At 38.2% G+C, this 22,497-nt stretch overlaps 1 pseudogene; it reads right to left on the bottom strand.

Moving 5' to 3' along the window:
- Positions 1–1,517: 1,517 nt before the first annotated feature.
- Positions 1,518–20,721, bottom strand: LOC121036649 (60S ribosomal protein L7a-like; annotated as a pseudogene).
- Positions 20,722–22,497: the final 1,776 nt, after the last annotated feature.

The raw sequence follows: 22,497 nt of genomic DNA, 5'->3' as shown, positions 1-22,497 counted from the left end.
TCGTTCCATAATAGATGGCTATAATATTGTCATCTACCTGACCGAATGCACCTTGGAATAAAAATTATGTCTTATCCATCATTATTTCAGTGACATTCCTGGCAGAAAAAGATGGAACACTCGAAGAAGTAATTGAAGAGAGTCAAATGAAGGAATTACTGCATATCTGGATCTGGTTAAGGGAACAAACAAGGAGTGGTTAAAAACCACTTAGCAGCAGTCAGAAGGCATTAATATTTCTAGAAGTAAGAAGGCAAGTGGAGGGTACTGTAACTGATCTCCAGTTAGCAAGATAGCAAGAACTATCCACCAGCAGGTGCCTTACTCTTAGATAGAAGGACACAGCCACTACCAAAGTCAGACCAGAAGGGAGGAAGTCCGATTACATCTTCCATGATTTGCCATTGGCTAAAATTGGCTAGCAGCCAGAAATAACCCAGGAAATGAAATATAGGGGTCAGCCTCCCATGGCACATGTCAAGGCAGAGAAAGGTAGAAGGCATCATCAGATCAGGTGGGTCAGAGAAAATCTTTAACAATATTTATAATTATCGTGTCAAACCATCAAGGAAATAAAGGGCCTGTGAAAGATTGGATTGCTAAACAGTTGATCCAAGCTCTTTTTGGAGTGCCACCCTGTACTACAGGAGCTGTAAGTATAAAAACTACATTTCCCAGACTTCCTTGCAGCTTGACTTTTGCCTATATTTGACCTCTAGGCTAGTTGCATTCACTCAAACTCAGAAATCGAGTCAGTGAAGAGGGAGGCAGAACTTTGTAGGGGCATCAATCTTGTTAAATCTAGCAGTTTGCATTTAGTAAATGAAGCAATGAGTTCCTGATGTTTGGTTCATAGCTAAGGTAAGGTATTCACCTTCATGACGCCATGGGCACGTGATCCTGGATTCAACCATTGGTACAGTGGTTTCCTAAACCCAGACTCCCGATTGTTCCCATGTCTGGTGGTTCTATGGCATTGTTCTGAGAGTCATCCGTAAAGACCCTTCACACCTGTCAGCGATTGTAAACTCTTAATTCTCTAGCTTAAATTCCCTTTTGTTTAAAATTAATTGGAGTGACTTAAGTCTGGTGAAAGTGATGCAGGGGCCAACCTTCTTGCATTCTGGATTTTTTTTTCTTACCCGCATATTGTAAAACTGTGATGAAAGAAAATTTGGGGGGAGAAACAGGAAAATTCCTCACAAACTATGTTACTTCATTATCTTTTCCTGAAAGTGCAGTTGGATTCTGGGTTTCTTTGCATTGACTGCTGTCAAATATTCCCTCAGGTGTGAAGGATCTGAATCGTCATCTTTAAAGACTGAATAATACTCCTTCCAGTATTTTCAAATACTCAATGATAATATCCAATGTTGATTCAGGTGTGGAGGGTACACTGGGATCATAAATTGGTACAACTTTTTAAACCAGCACTTTATCAATACAATCTTAAAGTCTTAAAACTGTACATAACCTTTTACCCAGCAATTGCGTTTCCAGGAATTAACTCTAAAGCATTAATTTAAGAGGTGCACAGGGCATGTGGGGAGCACACTGGCAGGGGACAGTGTGGTCGCTCCCCGCAGGCTCTCCAGTTGCCCGCAGTCCCCAGGGCTGGGGCCTCCCCCCACCTCCCACTCTCTCTCCACTACCACTGGGGAGACTGGCTGCTGCAGTGAGGCTGTCACGCTTTTGTGACCCGAGAGCCCCGCCTGCCAGGGATAGACATGGAGCCATGAGCCTCCTGCCTGGGAAGGTGGTGGCGCTACTTAAAAAACAAAACAAAAAGTGTGCGCAAAAGTTTAAGGAGTTAGAAGCATCCAACAATGGAAGGTTGGTTAAATTGCACATACATACATATGTATATGCATATGTATAATATAGAATATAATTCTCAGCGTGTTCTTCCAACAGGAGAGACCTCCAACGAAAGGGAGCCCAAGTATTTGAGAGATCCAAACACCCCTTCACTTTGCTTTAATCAGGCTACCTCCACTTTTTCTGTTTCTACATTGAAAGATAATAATACTTTATTGGAAAAATAGGTTCCACGGCATGAAAAAGTTCAAGGTGGTGCAATGAAACAATATTTGATGTCATTAATGGTTTTTCAAGATACACTGCTGTGTAAAACTTAAGGCTATGTAACTAAATATAGTAAATCCTATGTTTACCTGTAACGACAGGATATCACCACAGATATCACAGACATTTAAAAGGTAAAAAAAGATGGACGACCTTAGGCCAATATTTTAGAAATTATATAAAATCAACAGATTGCTAGGGGCGCCTGGGTGGCGCAGTCAGTTAAGCGTCCGACTTCAGCCAGGTCACGATCTCGCGGTCCGTGAGTTCGAGCCCCGCGTCAGGCTCTGGGCTGATGGCTCAGAGCCTGGAGCCTGTTTCCGATTCTGTGTCTCCCTCTCTCTCTGCCCCTCCCCCGTTCATCCTCTGTCTCTCTCTGTCCCAAAAATAAATAAACGTTGAAAAAAAAATTTTTTTTAAATCAACAGATTGCTAGAAAAAAAAACAAGCTGCCAAAACTGAAAAAAAAAAAAGAAAGAAAAGAAAATTTGAATAGTTCTGTATCAACTCAAATGAATTTGTTATTAAACACTTTACAGGGGCACCTGGGTGGCTGAGTCGGTTGAGCGTTGGACTTCTGCTCAGGTCATGATCTCTCAATTCACACTGGGCTTGCTGCTGTCAACACAGAGCCTGCTTTGGATCCTCTTTCCCCTCTCTCTCTGCCCCACCCATGCTTATTCTCTCTCTGTCTCTCAAAAATAAGTAAAACATTAAAACGGTGGGGGGGGGACTCTGGGCTCAGATAAATGGATTTTACCAAACAGTTAAGAAATAAATAATGCCAATTTTATGCAAGTTCAAGAATGAAAGGTAAGATACCAAATCAATAAAATAAAAGGGAAAAATTATACAATCATCTCAATTGATGCAGAAAGATGGTGATAAATTTGAACATCTATGCACGATTTTAAAAACAAAATTCTTAGCAACATGAAGTAAAAGGGAAATTTATTACAAATAAATAAATTGTGGTGGCTCAGTCGGTTAAGGACATCGGCTCAAGTCATGATCTTGCAGTTTGTGAGTTCAAGCCCCACCTCAGGCTCTGTGCTGACAGTTCAGTGCCTAGAGCCTACTTCAAATCCTATGTCTCCATCTGTCTCTGCCCCTTCCCTTCTTACATTCTGTCTCTCTCTCTAAAATAAACATCAAAGAAAATAGTATCTATTTTTAAAAATCCATCAGCAAACCTCACACTTAACTGGTGAAATATTTACAACTTTCCCTTTGAGACCTAAACAAGACTAGTATATTCACTGTTACCATTTCTGTGTTCATTATTGTACTGAGGGACCCAGCCAGTGAAAAGTATAATATTTGGACATAATAAATAAAACTGCCCTTGTTCACAGATGATATGATTGTGCATGTAGAAAATCCAAAAGAAATCTACAGATTAAAGATTGCTGCACACAAGGTCTATATGTAAAAATTAATTTTTTTATGTACCTACAACAAAAAATGCAAATATGAAACTTTTGTGAAAGTTGGAGATTATGATAGCATAAAAAATCAAATACTTAGGAATACACTTAAAATAGGATGTTAAAAATCTCTAGTGTAAAACACTGTTAAGAATATATAAAACCAGAATGAAGGAGTATGCAACATGCATGGATTGGGAAATTGGGTAGTCAGTACTGTAAGGATGTCAGTCTTCCCCCGAATTTAACCCTTAAATTCAGTGCAATCTCATTCAAAATCCCAGGAGGATTTTTATTTGTTTTTTAATGAACCTGAGAAACTGATTTCTTCAATATTTATAGAAGTGCAAAAGGGGCGCCTGGGTGGCTCAGTCGGTTAAGCGTCCGACTTCGGCTCAAGTCACGATCTCACAATCCGTGAGTTCGAGCCCCGCGTCAGGCTCTGGGCTGATGGCTCAGAGCCTGGAGCCTGCTTCCGATTCTGTGTCTCCCTCTCTCTCTGCCCCTCCCCCGTTCATGCTCTGTCTCTCTCTGTCTCAAAAATAAATAAAAACGTTAAAAAAAAAAAAAAAAGAAGTGCAAAAGACTAAGCATAGTCACTCTTGAAAAAAACAATGAAATACACTACACAAAATTTATGAGTTACTATAAAGAGACAGCAATTAATGCAGTGTAATATTGGTACAAGGAAAGAAAAATATACTAATGAATCTCAAGACAGAACACAAAAACAGAAGGCCACAAAAATGGATACTTATGACAAGGCAGTCTGCAGAGCAGTGGGCAAATAATGTCATTTTCAACAAATTGTGGTGGAAAAACCAAATATCCATGTAATTAAAGATCATTGACTTTATTCTTTATTTGTATTTGACAAATATCAGTTCCCAGTAAATCATAGACATTGTGGGAGGCAAAACAATAATAAAGCTAATATAGGATTATTTTATCATGATTTGAAGAGAAGATTTTTTAAAGAAGACAAGGAAGAATTAACCAAAAAAGGAAAGATTGATAGGTTGGATTACATCAAAATTAAGAACATCTGTTCATCAATAGGCACCATGAAGAGAATCAAAAGCAAAACACACTGTGGATTATGTTTGCAACTCATGTAATTAATAAAGGACTCATACCCCAAAAATATTTAGGTTAAGGATCAAAAAGAAATACGGTAATCCAAAGAAGGGAGGAAGAAGATAAGAGAAATAAACAGAATTTTCACAAAAACATGCAAAAAGGCTGAAACATGAATGGTTCAACCTTTCTAAAAAGAGGAAATGCAGTTAAAACCACAATGTCATATTACTGTACCTCCACCAGAATGATTAAAATTAGAACTGCCAGTACCAAGTGCTGACAAGGATATACAGCAACAGTTATTCTCATACAATGTTAATGGGAGTTCAAACTGGTACAGTTACTTTGAAGACCATCATCTTTTATGAAAGTTGGACATATGCATACCCCGTGGGCCAATAGTGATATTCCTGAATATAAGCCCAACTGAAATGCATGCACATGTGTACCAAGAGAAAGACACAAGAACATTCATAGTAGCATTATTTATAAAAACCAAGTATGTGAAATAAGCCAAGTGTCCATGAACACTGGAAAAACATGAATTATATATTCTTACAACGAAGCTATGTAAATGAATGAACTACAACTATTCACACACACACAGATGATCTCACAAAGACAACGTTCACTACAAGAAGCCAGACATGAAAGAACACTTAATCTATGGTTTTAATCATAAAGTTCAAAAACCAGGAAAACGAAATCATGGCATTTCATGCGTGTTTGGATGGTAAAATTACAAAGAAAGTAAGGAATCAATTTCCATAAAAAGAATAGTGATCATGTTGGATGGGGAGAGAGGAGTAAAGAGTTATGAAGGGGTCCATGGAGGGTTTCTGGGGTGCTGACAGTGTTCTATGTTTTGATTAGGACAGCAGCTATAAAAGTGTGTTTATCTTGTAATAATTCATTATACTGCTTTTTTGTTTTTGTTTTATGTATTTTGTTTTATAATACAAATGTTAAAAACTGTCAAAAATTTTTAACCTGAATCTAATTTCCAGAGAGCAGAGGAACAATTCAAATGATACCACTAGGAAATGATCAAATGTTCCATATAACACAACTTGCCTGGTCTCTACAAAAAATTAGTCATTAAAACAATGAGGGAATGCTCTAAAACAAAAGAGACTGAAGAGACATAACAACCACAGTACTTTGTCTTTTTTTTTTTTTTTTAATTTTTTTTTCAACGTTTATTTATTTTTGGGACAGAGAGAGACAGAGCATGAACGGGGGAGGGGCAGAGAGAGAGGGAGACACAGAATCGGAAACAGGCTCCAGGCTCTGAGCCATCAGCCCAGAGCCCGACGCGGGGCTCGAACTCCCAGACCGCGAGATCGTGACCTGAGCTGAAGTCAGACGCTTAACCGACTGCGCCACCCAGGCGCCCCCACAGTACTTTGTCTAAACCTTGATGCTGGGCGGCAGACTTTTAGGCCCAAATACAAAATTTTAAATGGACTGGATAATAAACTATATTAAAAACTACCCTTGGGGCACCTGGGTGGCTAAGTCGGTCGAGAGTCCAACTCGTGCTTTTAGGTCAAAATCTCACGGTTTCATGAGCTTGAGCCCTCTGTGCTAGCAGTGAGGAGTCAGCTTGGGATTCTTTCTTTCTCTCTCTCTGCCCCTCACCCACTCATGCCTTTCTCTGTCTCTCTCAAAATAAATAAACAGGGGCGCCTGGGTGGCTCAGTCAGTTAAGCATCTGACTTCGGCTGAGGTCATGATCTTGAAGTTTGTGAGTTTAAGCCCCACGTAGGGCTCTGTGCTGACAGCTCAGAGCCTGGAGCCCGCTTCAGATTCTGTGTCTCCCTCTCTCTCTCTGCTCTTCCCCCACTCACACTCTGTCTCTCAGAAAATGAATAAACATTAAAAAATAATAAATAAATAAATATACTTTAAATAAACTTAAACTACCCTTAATTTTCTCAGGTGTGGTAATAGCATTATGGCAGTGTAATTGAATATCTTTCATCAAATAGCTGCATACTGAAATATTTAAGGTTAGAGTATCTGAAAAAAAAACTTGAAAAAATGCTCACCTTACAAGTATATGTAGAGAAACAGTTTTAAACAAAACAAAAAATTATTATTGTCAAAATGGTGAGTACTTACTGTAAACTTTTTTCAAACTTTCCTTTGAAGAGTTTGGTAGTAGAAAATTGAAAACTAATTAAAAATTAAATAATCTTTCCTATACCTGGAAGGAAAGAAAGAGGAAAAAAGGAAGGAGGAAGGGAAAGAAAGAAGGGGAAAGAGAAAGAGAACAATGGCAATAATAAATAACACATGGGAAGATTCTTGAGTTCATTAGAAGAATGTTTTTTAAAAAGCTATTAGTATAAATTGGCAATCATTTATTAAAATATTTTAAAATCATCTGTCTAAATTTTGTACATATTCTCCACATCCTTTTTTATCAAATTTGTATATTAATCTAAATAGGCACAAAATAATTTTCCTAGTAAGGTAACATTTCGCACAAACAATACAACCACATAGTTCAGAACATAAAAAGCATAAAATATTCAACAAAAAGTATCCCTCTCAAGAGAAGAAAAGGAAACCCATGTGCAGTGTAGGTGGGAATGCAAGCTGGTGCAACCACTGTGGAAAACAGTATGAAGGTGCCTCAAAAAATTAAAAATAGAAATACCATACGATCCAATAATTCCACTACTAGATATTTATCCAAAGAAGATGAAAACACTAAGTTGAAAAGATACATGCACCATTATGTTCATTGCAGCATTATTTACAGTAGCGAGGATGTGGAAACAACCTAAATGTCCATCAGTAGATGATGAATGGATAAAAAAGATGTGTATATATACACAATGGACTTTCACTTGGCCATTTAAAAGAGTGAAATCTTGCCATTCGTGACAACCTGGGTGGACCGAGAGGGTATTATGAAATAAGTGAAATAAGTCAGACAGAGAAAGACAGATACCATATGATTTCACTTTTGTATGAGGAACGTGAAAAAATGAACAAACAACAATAAAACAACAAAACAAACCCATAGATACAGAGAACAAATTGAGAGGAGACTGGAGGTGGTGGAGAGTGAGTGAAATAGGTGAAAGGGATTAAGGTACAAATTTACAGTTGTAAAATAAATGTCAGGAGATGAAAAGTACAGCATAAGGATAAACGTTAAGAAAAATTTTTTAAAAGGCGGGGGGTGGGGGGCAGGGGGCGCCTGGGTGACTCAGTCGGTTAAGCGTCGGACTTTGGCTCAGGTCTGATCTCACCATTGGTGAGTTTGAGCCCCACATCAGGCCCTGTGCTGACAGCTCAGAGCCTGCAGCCTGCTTCGGATTCTGTGTCTCCCTCTCTCTCTGCCCCTCCCCTGCTCACGCTCTGTCTCTCTCTCTCTGTCTCTCAAAAATAAATAAAACATTAAAAAAAATTTTTTTTAAGTAAGAAAAAATAAGAAAAGTACAGCATAGGGATATAGTCACTAATATTGTAGTAACATTTATGCTGACAGATGGTAACTACACTTATTGTGGTGAGTTGCATAAAATTGTCAAATCAGTATGTTGTGTACCTGAAACTAATATAGCATCTTATGTCAACTATACTTAAATAATAAGAATTAAAACAAACCCCCCAATGTATCCCTCTCATCCATGTCCATGTTATTTGCCCTTCTAGATATTGTGCACTCATAAGAAAATTCATATATATATGAATATATACATATTTTTATATATATGGTACTTATAAATATTAGTTGTTTTTTTTTTTTTCTATGACACTTTGGTTTTTTCTGAGATTTTGTTTACTTTCCTGCAGCTTTGAACAAGTTTGTCATTTGGTGGACAGTGCCCTCTTGTGTATAAAACTGAATCTGCATGTCAAGTTCCGACAAAAAGTGGAACAGTTGTAAAAAGTTGTAAAAGCTCCTTGAGGTCATATGGTGTGTCTTCACATCAATTATTTAGTTAAGGCCAACTCTAAAATATTAGACCTTTTTTTAAAGCCCTTAAAAAAGGTGTCCCCATGCTTGCCTTAGTGATTTCATATGTATTTGGTACTTTTTGGTTTCCCAAGTATTGTCACATCCATATTTTGTTTGATTAGACCAGGAGTTACTGTCCTTTTCTACTGAGGTATAATTCACATACCATAGAATTCACCCAATTAAAAAAATTTTTATTTATTTATTTATTTTGAGAGAGAAGGACCGCGTGTGCGTGAGAGTGCATGCACATCAGTGGGGAAGCGTCAGAGAGAAGGAGAGACAGAGTCCCAAGCAGGGTCCGTAACATCACCAAGTTGATTTATTACATACTTCTCAATAATAATAATTACAAATGAGTCATACATAAAGTCAACACAAAACCTTCTAAATAAATTTATACATCAAATTTTAACATGAAGTTAAAAGATATTTAAAATTGTAATTAAAATAATTGGGAACTCATTCATCATGAAATTATCGGTATTTTTAAAATTAATCATAACAATCAAGAATTTGAAACAACTATGAAGTAATAATTTTAAAAATAGTAATCTAGGGGTGCCTGGGTGGCTCTGTGAGTTCAGTGTCTGACTCTTGATTTCGGCTCAGGTCATGATCTCAGGATGCTGAGATCAAGCCCTGCATCAAGCTCCATGGAGCTTGTTTGGGATTCTCTCTTCCTCTCTCTGCCCCTCCCCCGTTCACATACATGTGCTCTCTCTCAAAATAAACTTAAAAAATAATAATCTATTAAAATCATAGAAATAAAATTCTTTTCTAAAATTAAAAAAATTAATGTTTATTTATTTTATGAGAGAGAGAATGAAGGAGAGAAAGAGAGAGAGAGCAAGCAGGGGAAAGGTAGAGAGAGGGAGAGAAAATCCCAACTAGCTTTCACACTGTCAGTGCAGAGCCAATTCGGTGCTCAACCTCACAAACCATGAGCTGAAATCAAGAGTCAGAGGCTTAACTGAGTCACCCAGGTTCCCTGAAATAAAATTCTTTAGAACTATTTCAGTGCTTACTCTCACATCTCATTTTCCATAATAGTTACCCGATTCATGGTCTTCCTTGCCACATTATAGGCTTAAGTAGTTTGCAAACATTTTAAATTTTGCAAATTTAGCCAGTCTCACTGACTAATAATACTGGAAAAGAAAAATATCCCTGAGAGCTCCAACAGTATTTGGAAATGTGTTCAGTAAAGTCTTGCCATAAATATATTGTAATAATTAAACAGAATTCATACTAGATTTTAGAAAATAACAAGGTTTTCAGGTATGCATCAATGAACTATTCCTATTACATTTATGGCATCAGAATCTGCTTTTTTTTGTTTTTATCTGTTTGTTTTATGAATGAATACTTAAGCTTCAGCATTTTGTGTGTGTGCAATGCATGTGAGATTATTACCTACAACAATGTTGAAAACATTGTTGTAAACATTAGGAAATAATCAAGTAAAGTTCATTGCATGGTGCCTAGTATATACAAGAATCTCAGCAAACTTTAGCCATTATTCTTATCACTGTTATTTTCTGATGTTTTAGATACATTGTCAAAACTTAACTTTTTGTCAGCAGTTCTTTTACCCCAAAGGTCTTTTTTTTTAATTCAAATATAATTAACATACAATGTTATATTCATTTCAGGTGTATAATATTCAATAATTCTGTATATTACTCAGTGCTGTTCACGGTAAGTGCACTCTTAGTCCCCTTCGCCTATTTCACCCACCCTCCACCTGCCTCCCTTCTGGTAACTATCAGTTTGTTCTCTATAGTTACGTATTTGGGGGTTTTTTTGTTTTCTTTTTTCATTTGTTTCTTAAATTCCACTTATGAGTGAAGCCATATGGTATTTGCCTTTCTCTGATTGACTTATTTCACTTAGAAATATTCCCCTCAACATCCATCCATATTATTGCAAATGGCAAGATTTCATCTTTTTAATGACTGAGTAATATTTCAGTGTGTGTGTGTGTGTGTGTGTGTGTGTGTGTGTGTGTTTATCCATTCATCTATGAATGGACACCCAGGTTGTTTCCATATCTTGCCTACTGTAAATAATGTTTCAATAAGCATAGGGGTGCATATATCTTTTCAAATTAGTGTTTTCATTCTGTTGTGAAATAGTGGCTCATACAGTAATTTTATGAATTTGTTTTTTAATATGATCCAGTAGTGATTCACATGTACACTAAAGTTTGAGAAGCACTGAACCAGAAAAACCATGATATTTCAGTATTGTAAGCTAATCTTTTTATGTAAAGATAGGAGAGCTTTAGTGAGGTATAATTGATGTATATGAAGCTGTACATATTTAAAGTTTATAAATGATGAGCTTTGATGTATGTATACATCAAGGAAATCACCATCACAATCTTTCTTTTGAAGGTATTATTGTTGTGGGGTGCCTGGGTGGCTCAGTAAGTTGAATGTCTGACTCTTGATTTTGGCTCAGGCCATGATCTTAGTTTTGTGGGATCAAGCCCTACATGGGGCTCTGCACCAATAGTCCAAAGCCTGCTTGGGATTCTCTCTCTCTCTCTCTCTGTCTCTCCCACCCTCTTCCCTCCCCTGCTCATGCACTCTCTCTCTCAAAATAAATAAATAAATAAATAAACTTAAAAAAAAAAGATATTGCTGTATCTAATGTACAAACAAACCAAACAAATGTGTAAACAGTTTGATGTTGGATCAAAGACAGCTTGATTGTGACATTTGCTATCAAAACGATTTCTCACCCTTCTAGATCTTCTTTTTTTTTTTTTTAAATGTTTTTATTTATTCTTGAGAGAGAGATAGAGACAGAGCACAAGCAGGGGAGAGGCAGAGAGAAAGGGAGACACAGAACCCGAAGCAGGCTCCAGGCTCTGAGATGTCAGCACAGAGCCTGATGTGGGGCTCGAACTCACAAACCGTGAGATCATGATCTGAGCCAAAGTCAGATGTTTAACTGACTGAGCCACCCAGGCACCCCAGTAACATTTTTTATTGTGGTAGGAAAACACATAAGGGTGCCTAGGTGGCTCAGTCAGTTGGTCATCTGACTTTGGTTCAGGTCATGATCTCACGGTTTGGTTCATGAGTTCAAGTACGACATCTGGCTTGCTGCTGTCAGGACACAGCCCACATAGGATCCTCTGTTCCCCACCCCCGCCCCGTCCCTCCCTCGCTCACACTCTCTCTCTCAAAAATAAATTTAAAAAATTTACAAAAAGAAAAAAACCCACATAATATAAAATTTACCATCTTAATCATTTTTAAAGTGCATAGTTCAGTCGTATTAAGTACATGCACATTATTGTGAAACAAATCTCCAGAACCTTTTTATCTGCAAATCTGAACATCTATACCAATTAACAACATCCGTAATATTCCAATTTTTATATACATGATGTTAAAGCAAGCACAATAACGTATGCCTTTGTAAATTTCGTCACTGTGTTTATCTTTGTGGATAAAGGGCATTATTTACAAAGTCTTGTATCATTTTGGCTATACCATACTTTTTACTTAAAATAGTCAAGTTTATCCTGAGAAAACAAATTTAAAGGGGACATTTTCAATTTATGCCTATAGCTTGAGTTTTAGAATCTTCATCTTTATTCATGACATCAATAATGTCTACAAAAGGATTGCATATTAGCTATAATTGAGTTTTTAATGGCCTGGTGGTATCATCTCAATTTTCCCATGATGTATTGGCAGTAGTTTCAATTTCTGTTTAGCAAATGTGTTTTTGATACATTTCAATGTGTTATGGAAACCAAAAAGTAGTTGTAAAATTAGTGTGTAAAATGCAGGGTATAAAAGACATTCTTCCGTTGCTTCGTTTATTACCAAGTTTAAAGAATAAATAGAACAAGGACCTTAATCCCTAGAATGTTTTTGAGTGTCTGTTTTTGCATCAGATGCATGGCCTTGTCATATCCCTGAACTCCCAATTTTTTTTAATGTTTATTTGTTTACTTTGAGAGAGAAAGAGTGAGCAGGGGAGGGGCAGAGAGAGGGAGAGAGAGAATCCCAAGCAGGCTCCACACCGTCAGTGCAGAGCCCAATGCGGGGTTTGAATCCACTAACTGTGACATCATCACCTGAGCCAAAATCAAGAGTCATACACTTAACCAGCTGAGCCACCCAGGAGCTTCCCAATTTATTTTTAATAAGATTGAAATTTAAGTAGTCTACTAAAAACTGTTCAAGGTAGAAATAATGGCACTTTTAAATCCATGAATCTAACAATAATTTTAAACTATTTCACATGATTTACATCTACTACTTCAACTGAAAAATAATCAGGTAATAGCACGTCTTACTTCATTGAAAATGGTTTTGCGAATCACAGTTGCTATTATTTTAGTTGTTTTTTTATTTCACTCTCTCTATGTATTATGTCGTATTAGCTCATGTCAGTGTTTGTATTTTGCATAAATATATACCATAATGTTATGAATTGTTGCTGTGGTTTGTGTGATATGAAAAAACATTCTCAGTATCTCACGCTAACATTTATTGGACAATTCTCTGACGGTTAAACATGGCCTTGCCAAAAACCGCATCATCTGTGTCATAGACTGGACACTGTCTTACCAGTACAACCTGTTTTGCTGCAAAGTTAGATTCCTATCAACTTTGAACACTTTACAATGTTCATTTCACTTCATGTTTACTAAGAATATAATACAAAATCTAACAGCCTTTATGTCTGTTCTCATTCTTCAGTTGCTTTTCCCCTCATTCCCAAAGAGTTTGCAAAACAGACAAAATACACAATCCTCTAAGCTAATGTAATAAAGACCAATTTTTCCCCTGCTTGGTTCCCCTCCCCTGCCCCCGCCACCACCATTAGGAAAAATATATCTATAATAAATTTCTGAAAAATCCCAGTCTGAACTATCCTTTGAAAAGTTAAAACTTATCACTTGAGGTGTATTATTTTCAACAAGAGTGCACCATTGTTTAACATTCAAATTACTTGACTATTACCTGGAAAGATTTAATAGTCTCTGTGAATAACGAGAAATACGAATTTGGTCTCTGCCCAGGTTCCTGACACAGAGCTCCTTTTAAAAGACTCGTGGGGCGCTTGGTGGCTCAGTCGGTTAACCATCTGACTTTGGCTCAGGTCATGATCTTACAGCTTGTGGGTTTGAGCCCCACATTCGGCTCTGTGCTGACAGCTCAGATCCTGGAGCCTGATTCAGATTCTATGTCTCTCTCTCTCTCTCCTTCTTTCTCTTTTCCCCACCCCTGCTAGCACTCTGTCTCTCTCTCTCTCTCTCTCTCTCTCTCTCTCTCTCTCTCTCAAAAATAAATAAACTTAATTTTTTTGTTTTTAAATACGCTTGTAATTTCTGGGGTGGTAAGAGCTCTAGAAGCATCTTTTGGTCTAATATTTGGTGTTTGACCCCAGTTCCTGACACAGAGCTCCTAAGTCCCTCACAATTTCCTGGACGGTAGGGGCATCTTTTGTTCTGATGAGGCAATTCTTGATGGGCTCCTGGAGAGCTTGGGGGTGGGGTGGGGTGGGGGCTGGGTCTTGTCAGGAGAAACACCAAGCCCTGATTAGAAGTTTGGATCTTTCAGCCCCACCCTCAGCCTCCCAGGAGACAGCGTTAATCATTGAAAACACCATAAAATTCCCTAAATTGTAGGGTTTGGAGAGCTTCCGGGTTGGTGAATACATACACATGCCAGGAGGGTGTTGCACCCCAACTCCATGGGGACAAAGGCAGCTGTGGGGGAGACCTTTCCAGACCTCACCCTACATAGACCTTCATCTGGCTGTTCATCTGTATCCTTTATTATATCACTTATAGTAAGCCAGTAAATGTGTTTCCCTGGGTTCTGTGAGCCATTATAGCAAATTATCGACCCTGAGGAGAAGGTTGTGGGAATCCCCAACTCATAGATCTGTGTAGCCAGTTGGTCACAAGTACGAGTGACAACCTGGGACTTTCAACTGGCATCTGAAGTGGGGGCAGTCTTGTGGGACTGAGCCCATGAATAACGAACACAGGAATAAATATGTCTTAGAATTAATGAAATGTAGTAATTTTCCTTCATGTCTTTTCTGATGGCTTTATATTTTTCCTTTTCTGATATGTATATATATTTTTAAAAATTCTTTCTGACATTACGGAAATGTAACATATAGCTTAATATTTTAACTTAGCATTTGTAGCATTTTGATATAATATGCAAACAATATACCAGTGAAATTTTAATACCAATTAATTTTTGTATTGAAGAAAAGTTCATTAAAAAAACCCAATTTTTACAATTACTTACCAACCTTTCCTTTATATCTTTATAGTTTATTATAGTAATATATCTGTATAACACATTTATTTATAATAATATGTTATCATTATAAGTATATTATAAATATATAATACAAATATGTATTTATGCTATATATTTATAAATATAAATATTTATTATGTATCTATGTTGTATGTTATATTTTTCAAAATATATATTACTTATGTGATGTTTATTTATACATAAAAACATTATACATGTATACGATGTATAATACTTTCATGTAATATATTATCTCCATTAGGATAATACACACACTACCTATAGCATGTAGTAATATATTTTATAATATAATTTTATATTTATATATGTCTACATTTATAAAGAATTACCCTGTATCCATATATATTTATAAAAATATATTATTGACATATGTATAACATCATACATATTATTAAAATATTTATATTATGAATACATAATTTTTATTATAGTTACTTTTTTATTCATTAAAGATGATTTGTCATATAGTGAAAATTTTTGTTGATTTAAACTGGGACTCACCAATAGCATTTGGTACAGCAAACAGGAATATCTGAACCACTACATGAGTTGTTAAATTTAACCAGTGCAACCAGTACCAAGAAGAGATTTCTCTCTCTCTCTCTTAAAAATTGTCATTATCTTTGATAATCATTCTATCAGCCAGAAAAACCGTTTTTTATGATAAGCACATATTATTTTAGATAATAAATCAGTGAGATTTTTCAGTTATCAAATTCTTGCCTCTTTCATGAAATGGAATACAAAATATCAATCAGGTTAGAAAATGACCCTTAACTTTCATCTGTTGGATGACTATAATATAGTGATTTTGTTGGCATAAGACACATCAGTGCTGTCTGTTGGAAAATTATCACTATAATTTTGCAACTCATCCAAAGTAATAAGATATCTGTATTAGTTATTTATTGCTGCCTAACAAATTACCCGGAAACTTAGTGGCCTTGGACAACAATGTACATTTATCATCTCACACAGTTTCTGTGGACCAGAAACTTGAAAGCAGCTTGGGTGGTTAATTCTGGCTGGAGGTCTCTCCTAGGATTGCAGTCAAGATGTCAGCCAAGGCTACAGGGACCTGAAGGCCTCACTGAAGCTGGAAAATCTGCTTCCAACGTGACTCTCTCATGTGTATCGGCCAGAGGCATAGTTCCTCACTCTGAGGCCCTCTCCTTAGGTCTATGTGAGTATCCTAAAATCCTGACATCTAGCTTCTTCCAAAGCAAGTGATTTGAGGAAGAACATGGATGCCTCAATATGTTGTAAGACTCATCCTCTGAAGTCATACACTATCATTTTTACAATATCCTATCGGTTGGTTATTCCCACTAAGCGTGGAGGAAACTATACATGGACATGGTACCAGGAGGCTAAGATTATTGGAAGCCATCTTAGAGGCTGGTTACCACAATATCTATGATGTAAATGTAGAGCTCTTGTATAGTGCACAACTTGAACAACCATGGATGGCAGCCTTGAGCAGTTACATTTGAACAATATACAGTGTTTTTAGAGAAGATGTTTTCTTTCTCTCTGAGCAATAAACTAGTTTGATAGGTAAGATTTCTTCCTAACTTCTGTGGTTTTTAAATTTAATTTGTATATTTTCCCCTATATTATCCTATCCTAATGTGTTCTTTTCCTGATACTGTATCTTATAATATGGTAGATGGTCTTCATAAATACTTTTTTCTCTTTCCTCTTGGTTCTAATATATCTTGTTTCTTCTTTACTCTTTTCTTTTTCTCTTTTAGTCCTACTCCATTTTCCCTTTTTGACTGTCTACTTCATTCAAACAAATAGTGAATAATTTTAAAGCTACCCTTAAACATTCTAAAACCATCAGTTCTATACAAACTGCTTCTCTGATTAGGATGACATACAGACCACATCCCACCGTAGGATGATGTCTACCTTCTGCTTTATACCTGTTGAACTGGTGTAATTTTTTTTAATATGAAATTTATTGTCAAATTGATTTCCATACAACACCCAGTGCTTATCTCAACAGGTGCCCTCCTCAATGCCCATCACCCACTTTCCCCTCCCTCCCACCTCCCATCAACCCTCAGTTTATTCTCAGTATTTAAGAGTCTCTTATGGTTTGCCTCCCTCCCTCTCTAACTTATTTTTTTCCTTCCCCTCCCCCCATGGTCTTCTGTTGAGTTTCTCAGGATCCACATAGGAGTGAAAACTATGGTATCTGTTGTTCTCTGTATGACTTATTTCCCTTAGCATAACACTCTCTAGTTCCATTCACGTTGCTACAAAAGGCCATATTTCATTCGTTCTCATTGCCACGTAGTATTCCATTGTGTATATAAACCACATTTTTTTATCCATTCATCAGTTGATGGACATTTGGGCTCTTTCCATTGTTTGGCTATTGTTGAAAGTGCTACTATAAACATTGGGGTACAAGTGCCCCTATGCATCAGCACTCCTGTATCCCTTGGATAAATTCCTAGCAGTCCTATTGTTGGGTCATAAGGTAGATCTATTTTTAATTTTTTGAGGAACCTCCACACTGTTTTCCAGAGTGGCTGCACCAGTTTGCATTCCCACCAACAGTGCAAGAAGGTTCCCGTTTCTCCACATCCTCTCCAGCATCTATAGTCTCCTGACTGGTTCATTTTAGCTACTCTGACCGGCATGAGGTAATATCTCAGTGTGGTTTTGATTTGTATTTCCCTGATGAGAGTGACGTTGAGCATCTTTTTATGTGCCTGTTGGCCATCTAGATGTTTTCTTTAGAGAAGTGTCTATTCATGTCTTCTGCCCATTTCTTACTGGATTATTTGTTTTTCCGGGTGTGGAGTTTGGTGAGTTCTTTATAGATTTTGGATACTAGCCCTTTGTCTGATATGTCATTTGCAAATATCTTTTCCCATTCCGTTGGTTGCCTTTTAGTTTTGTTGGTTGTTTCCTTTGCTGTGCTGAAGCTTTTTATCTTGATGAGATCCCAATAGTTCATTTTTGCTTTTAATTCCCTTGCCTTTGGAGATGTGTCAAGTAAGAAATTTCTGTGGCTGAGGTCAGAGAGGTTTTTTCCTGCTTTCTCCTCTAGGGTTTTGATGGTTTCCTGTCTCACATTCAGATCCTTCATCCATTTTGAGTTAAGAAAGTGGTCTAGTTTCATTCTTCTGCATGTTGCTGTCCATGAACTGGTGCAATTTTAAAAAGCTTTCTGTGTCTCGTAAGCATCCCGAAGTAGACGATAAATTGTATGGTATAAAACTGACAGGGAATACTAATAGGGAATTTATGTCTATTTTAGGCAATTTTATACAAGTATTATTCTTAGACAAGTCAGTTGGTTTTATGAATATTAAAAATAACTGACAATTTTCCTAGAAGATGGCTGCATTTGGGTAAAGTGTGAAAACCAAAGTGGCCTGTTAATGCATCATGAAAGATTGGGTGCTCTTTGTGGTTGCACTTAGTCTTATTTAAAAGTGCTCTTTAACTATTATTGAAGCCATGCATATTTAGCAGTAGGAGGTGGGCCTATTCTATTGATGGAGGAACAATAGTTTAAAACAAGTCAAAAACATTCTGCTAACTGTGGCTTGCATGATTTTAAAATGTATAACCTGCTTAATGAGGTTTTAGTCATCAGTGTGGTTGGTTTATAACTCTGATTTGGATAAAAGACTCAGAGTCTTTAATGAGTCTAGTGGTGCTAATTCAGAGAGACTGTCAGGTGGAGAAAGGGGAAGAAAGACCTGGTTGGAAGAGTGTCCAGAGAATTAACAGAAAACTAAAGAATTCCCTGCGGTAAGGCACCTGATGAAAGCCAGCTGCTGGTGGGCGTCCTAACCTCCTTCCCTCTCTCTTTTCTCCCTCCCTTCCTCCTTTCCACCCTTCTTCCTTCCTCTTTCTTTCCCCTCTTCATCTTCCTCTTTCTCTCCCTCCCTAACCCTCTGTTTCTGTCTGTTTTCTTTCTCCCTCCCCCACTTCCCATTTCTTGCTTGCCTGCCTTCTTACCATAACTTAATGGAATTAAGAGTGATTTTTATCTCAGATTTGAACATGCTCAGAAATGTTTCTCACCATTAGTTTTCGTGTGATTTAATTATGACCCATCAGATTCTACTTTTTTTTTTTTAAGTTTATTTATTTTGAGGGAGACAGCAAGCGAGGGAGGGAAAGTTTGTTTATTAAGCTTATTTATTTATTTAGAGAGAGAAAGAGAATCCCAATCCCAAGCAGGCTGCACACTGTCAGTGCAGAGCCCGAGGCGGACTTGAACCCATGAACTGTGAGATCATGACCTTGAGCTGAAACTAAGAGTCGGACGCTTAACCAGCTGACCCACTCAGGCACCCCCACCCACCCTTTATTTATTTATTTTTCCTTTTGACACCGGCTGAAAGACAGTTTTTATTACTTTTATGTACCAAAAACCCAAGAGTGTGCCCTTAGCCCAGTTTGGTGGACAGTTCTTTGCCTTTTCCATCTTGGCAGTGTGACCCACCCACTCTGAACTTGGGTGTTGCCTCCCCAGTGACGGTGGATCTCAACGTACCTATTGTCATCATTGGTCCTGCTAGCTTCCACCTGCTGAGCCAGTGCTCTCCTGGCTTCCAAGTTTACCTGGGTGAGGGTGACAGTGGTGCAGGTCTTCCTGTGGACCAGACGCCCCCGCCTGGCCTTCCCCTTGATGATGCAGTAGGGAGCCCCCATCTTACCACACAAGGCAGATAGGAAGATGACCAGCTCAATGGGATCCTGTGCGATCACTACCGGCTGAGGCTTCTTGTTTTCCACTACGGTGGTGACACTATTAACCCTTGCTTGAAGGAGAGGTGGCATCTTTGTGAGGACATCCCCTTAGACAGCAGCTTTCTTCTCTGTCTGGGTCAACAATCTCTGTTCTTCTCTTGCTTTGTCTCTGGTCTGTATTTGTGGGTCAGTTTCAGCTGTTGAATAGCTGCTTGGTGGCCCAAGGCCTGAGTGAACTGAATGGCCGCAGGCACTTTCAGAAGCTTATAGAGAAGAGCCATCTGTTGAGGCAGCCGGATGTAGTAGGGCCATTTGACAAAGCAGCACATGAGGCCCCTTTGGGGCTGGATGTACTGTCCAATGTCAAAATTCTTGGGCCTTTTCTGTCAGGGGATGGAATACCTTCTTGGCCTCCTGTGTCTTCCTCCCATCAGCCCTCTTTCCTTTTGCATCTTGGGCAGCAGGAGGAGAGCTGATTCTACTTCTTTTTTAAAAAACATTGGTGATAGGTTGACAGTCATCAAAATGCTGTTCCTTGACCTCTGAACTTTGCATTGTGACCTCTGAACTTCAGGTTCTCTGTAAGCACATTTCCAAACACCCGAAAGTACTTACGTACCTTCTTCCCTCCACCCCTTTATTTTTAGTACCGCTTCCACGATTTTCTCCTTCTTCAATGCTTTTATAACCCTAAAATAAGATTCCTGTTCTTGTACTTCCTCTTTTCTGCTTTTTGGCCATAAATTCTGTTCCTAGTCATGGATACAATATATTCTTGTGTTCCATTTGATGTGTTTTTATGTGTTCTCACATGTTAAGAATTGAAATTACTAACTTTATAAATCCTAACTTATTTACTTCTTAGTTTTCCACTGTAGTTGTGCAAGATTAAAAATTAGAGCACTCTCTTCTTTGTGAAAATTCTGTATCCCGGGTATCTGTCCTAACCTGGGCTCGTATAAAACTCATTTTGCATCGACACTTCTTGGCATACTCTGCAGGATATAGAACAACTCTCCTGAGACCACCTGGGGGTTCTCTGGAACTTGGTGCTTGGTACCAGCAAAGGCCCTTTGTGCCCCTTCGACATCTCAGTACCTCACAGGTATATGAGGTGAGTTCTCCTGCTATCTGGACCTCCTCAATTTGAGTTGATGGTCCTGACTTTTATTCATACTCTTGAGGGTTACCAGGAATGTTCTGTAGGTGGAAATAGCTTGGAGGGGTTGGAGTTGGTGTGTTGGTTGTTGTAATGTGGCATTATACTGATGTTATTAATGTAAGGTTTGAGTAAATTTACTGTCTAGAAATATGACAGACTGAATCACTGAGCTCCAAAGAGCGGGGACACTTGCTCCTTCCTGCCAAATGGTGCTTTCAGGTGACTGAAAGCCTAGTGGAAGTGTCTGAGGATATCCCTGGAGATGTGGTCCCACAGGAATTTCCCATCTCATAAGATACTTAATGATTGGCTAGTTCAGGGATGCACCCATAGGATTGATCTGTCAGTGCTCTGAGCCCCCTTGATGGTCTTAGACCTCACTGAGAGAAACCGAGACAAATAAGAAAGTCTATAACGACCATTTGGAAGTGATTGTCATAAGTAGCACCCTCTTGACTCACCACACTTGATATCCTTGGATCTTATTCAAGCCTTATTCTAAAAGCTGAGACTGAAAGAAATGGGGAACCGTGCTTCCAAGTTTGGAACAGCTCCCAGAAAACCAGCATCCACCCATGGAAAACTGCAGCAGGCTGTATGTACAATGCATATGGAACCTATACTTGCAAGTGGTTACTTCAATGGGAAAATTTAAGGATAACCTGGGTCTCAGCTGACCCAAATAACGTTCTTTCAACATGTCTGAATTAGTTTTCTTATATGCACAATTAGAGAAACCCAGCTAGAAGACCAAGTACCCAGAAACTAGGGAGTTACTTGGTCGAGTCAGTGAAGCCCCCAGCTTAAGGGGAGTCGTCTCCAGTTATAGAGATTCTCAGGGCTTGTTTGTTCGTGTTTGTTCCTGCGGCTTTTGGTATCTTTGCACAAAATGGCCGTGTTCTAACTAGAAATGAAAAATAATTAAGGGCTCCATAAATTATGGCGCTGTCTCATTATTAGATTTGTTTTAATAAAAGGGGGCTATTTGGCAATTGGGTCTTTAATGTCCTCTACACAAATATTAGTGAAACAAAGGCTAAATTTTGTCTGCATCTTGTTTGTGCCCATGTGTGTTATAAATGTGAGATATTTTCTTTACCTCCGGGTAGTATGTAGCTAAAATGAACTTTTAACGGAGCTGTATTTAATTGATTTAAAGGCGAGCGCATGTCAAAAGTGGGCATTCCAAAACTCAAAAAGATAAAAACTAACTCAAATATTTTTCAATGATGTTTTCACACGATCTGGGATAAAACTCCCTACATTTAGACTTTATGTGACTCCATAATAAAGATGCATCTCAGGAAGGGACCTAACTGGTGATCCAAGGAGATAAAGATGAACAAAAATTTTAGACACCTCAATACTGTCCCTCCCGAATAGTCAGGATAATGAGGAAGAGGAGGAGGAAGACAGGCAGACACTAGAAATCCTAAATCCAGCCCCACCTCCAGGCACAAGCCCCAGAACCAATGCCCAGCCCGCTGCCTGCTCCTCTTGGCTCTTCCAGAAGGCTGAAAGTCAACCAGAGAAAAAGCCTGTTCTGTAGGAGGAAAAGAGAGGAGATGGAAATTATGTTCTTTTAATGTTTTTATTTATTTTTCAGAGAGAGACAGAGCACGAGTTGGGGAGAGGCGGGGGGGGGGGGGGGGGGGTTCAGGCGGTCGGAGAAGGTGAAAAACAAAAACCCCAGCCAGCACCCAG

Source organism: Herpailurus yagouaroundi, unplaced genomic scaffold (genome assembly GCF_014898765.1).
Source record: "Herpailurus yagouaroundi ecotype Mexico unplaced genomic scaffold, PumYag 28, whole genome shotgun sequence".
NCBI lineage: Eukaryota > Metazoa > Chordata > Mammalia > Carnivora > Felidae > Herpailurus > Herpailurus yagouaroundi.
Note: the sequence above shows the minus strand (reverse complement) of the source record. Positions and strands in the feature narration are given on the sequence as shown.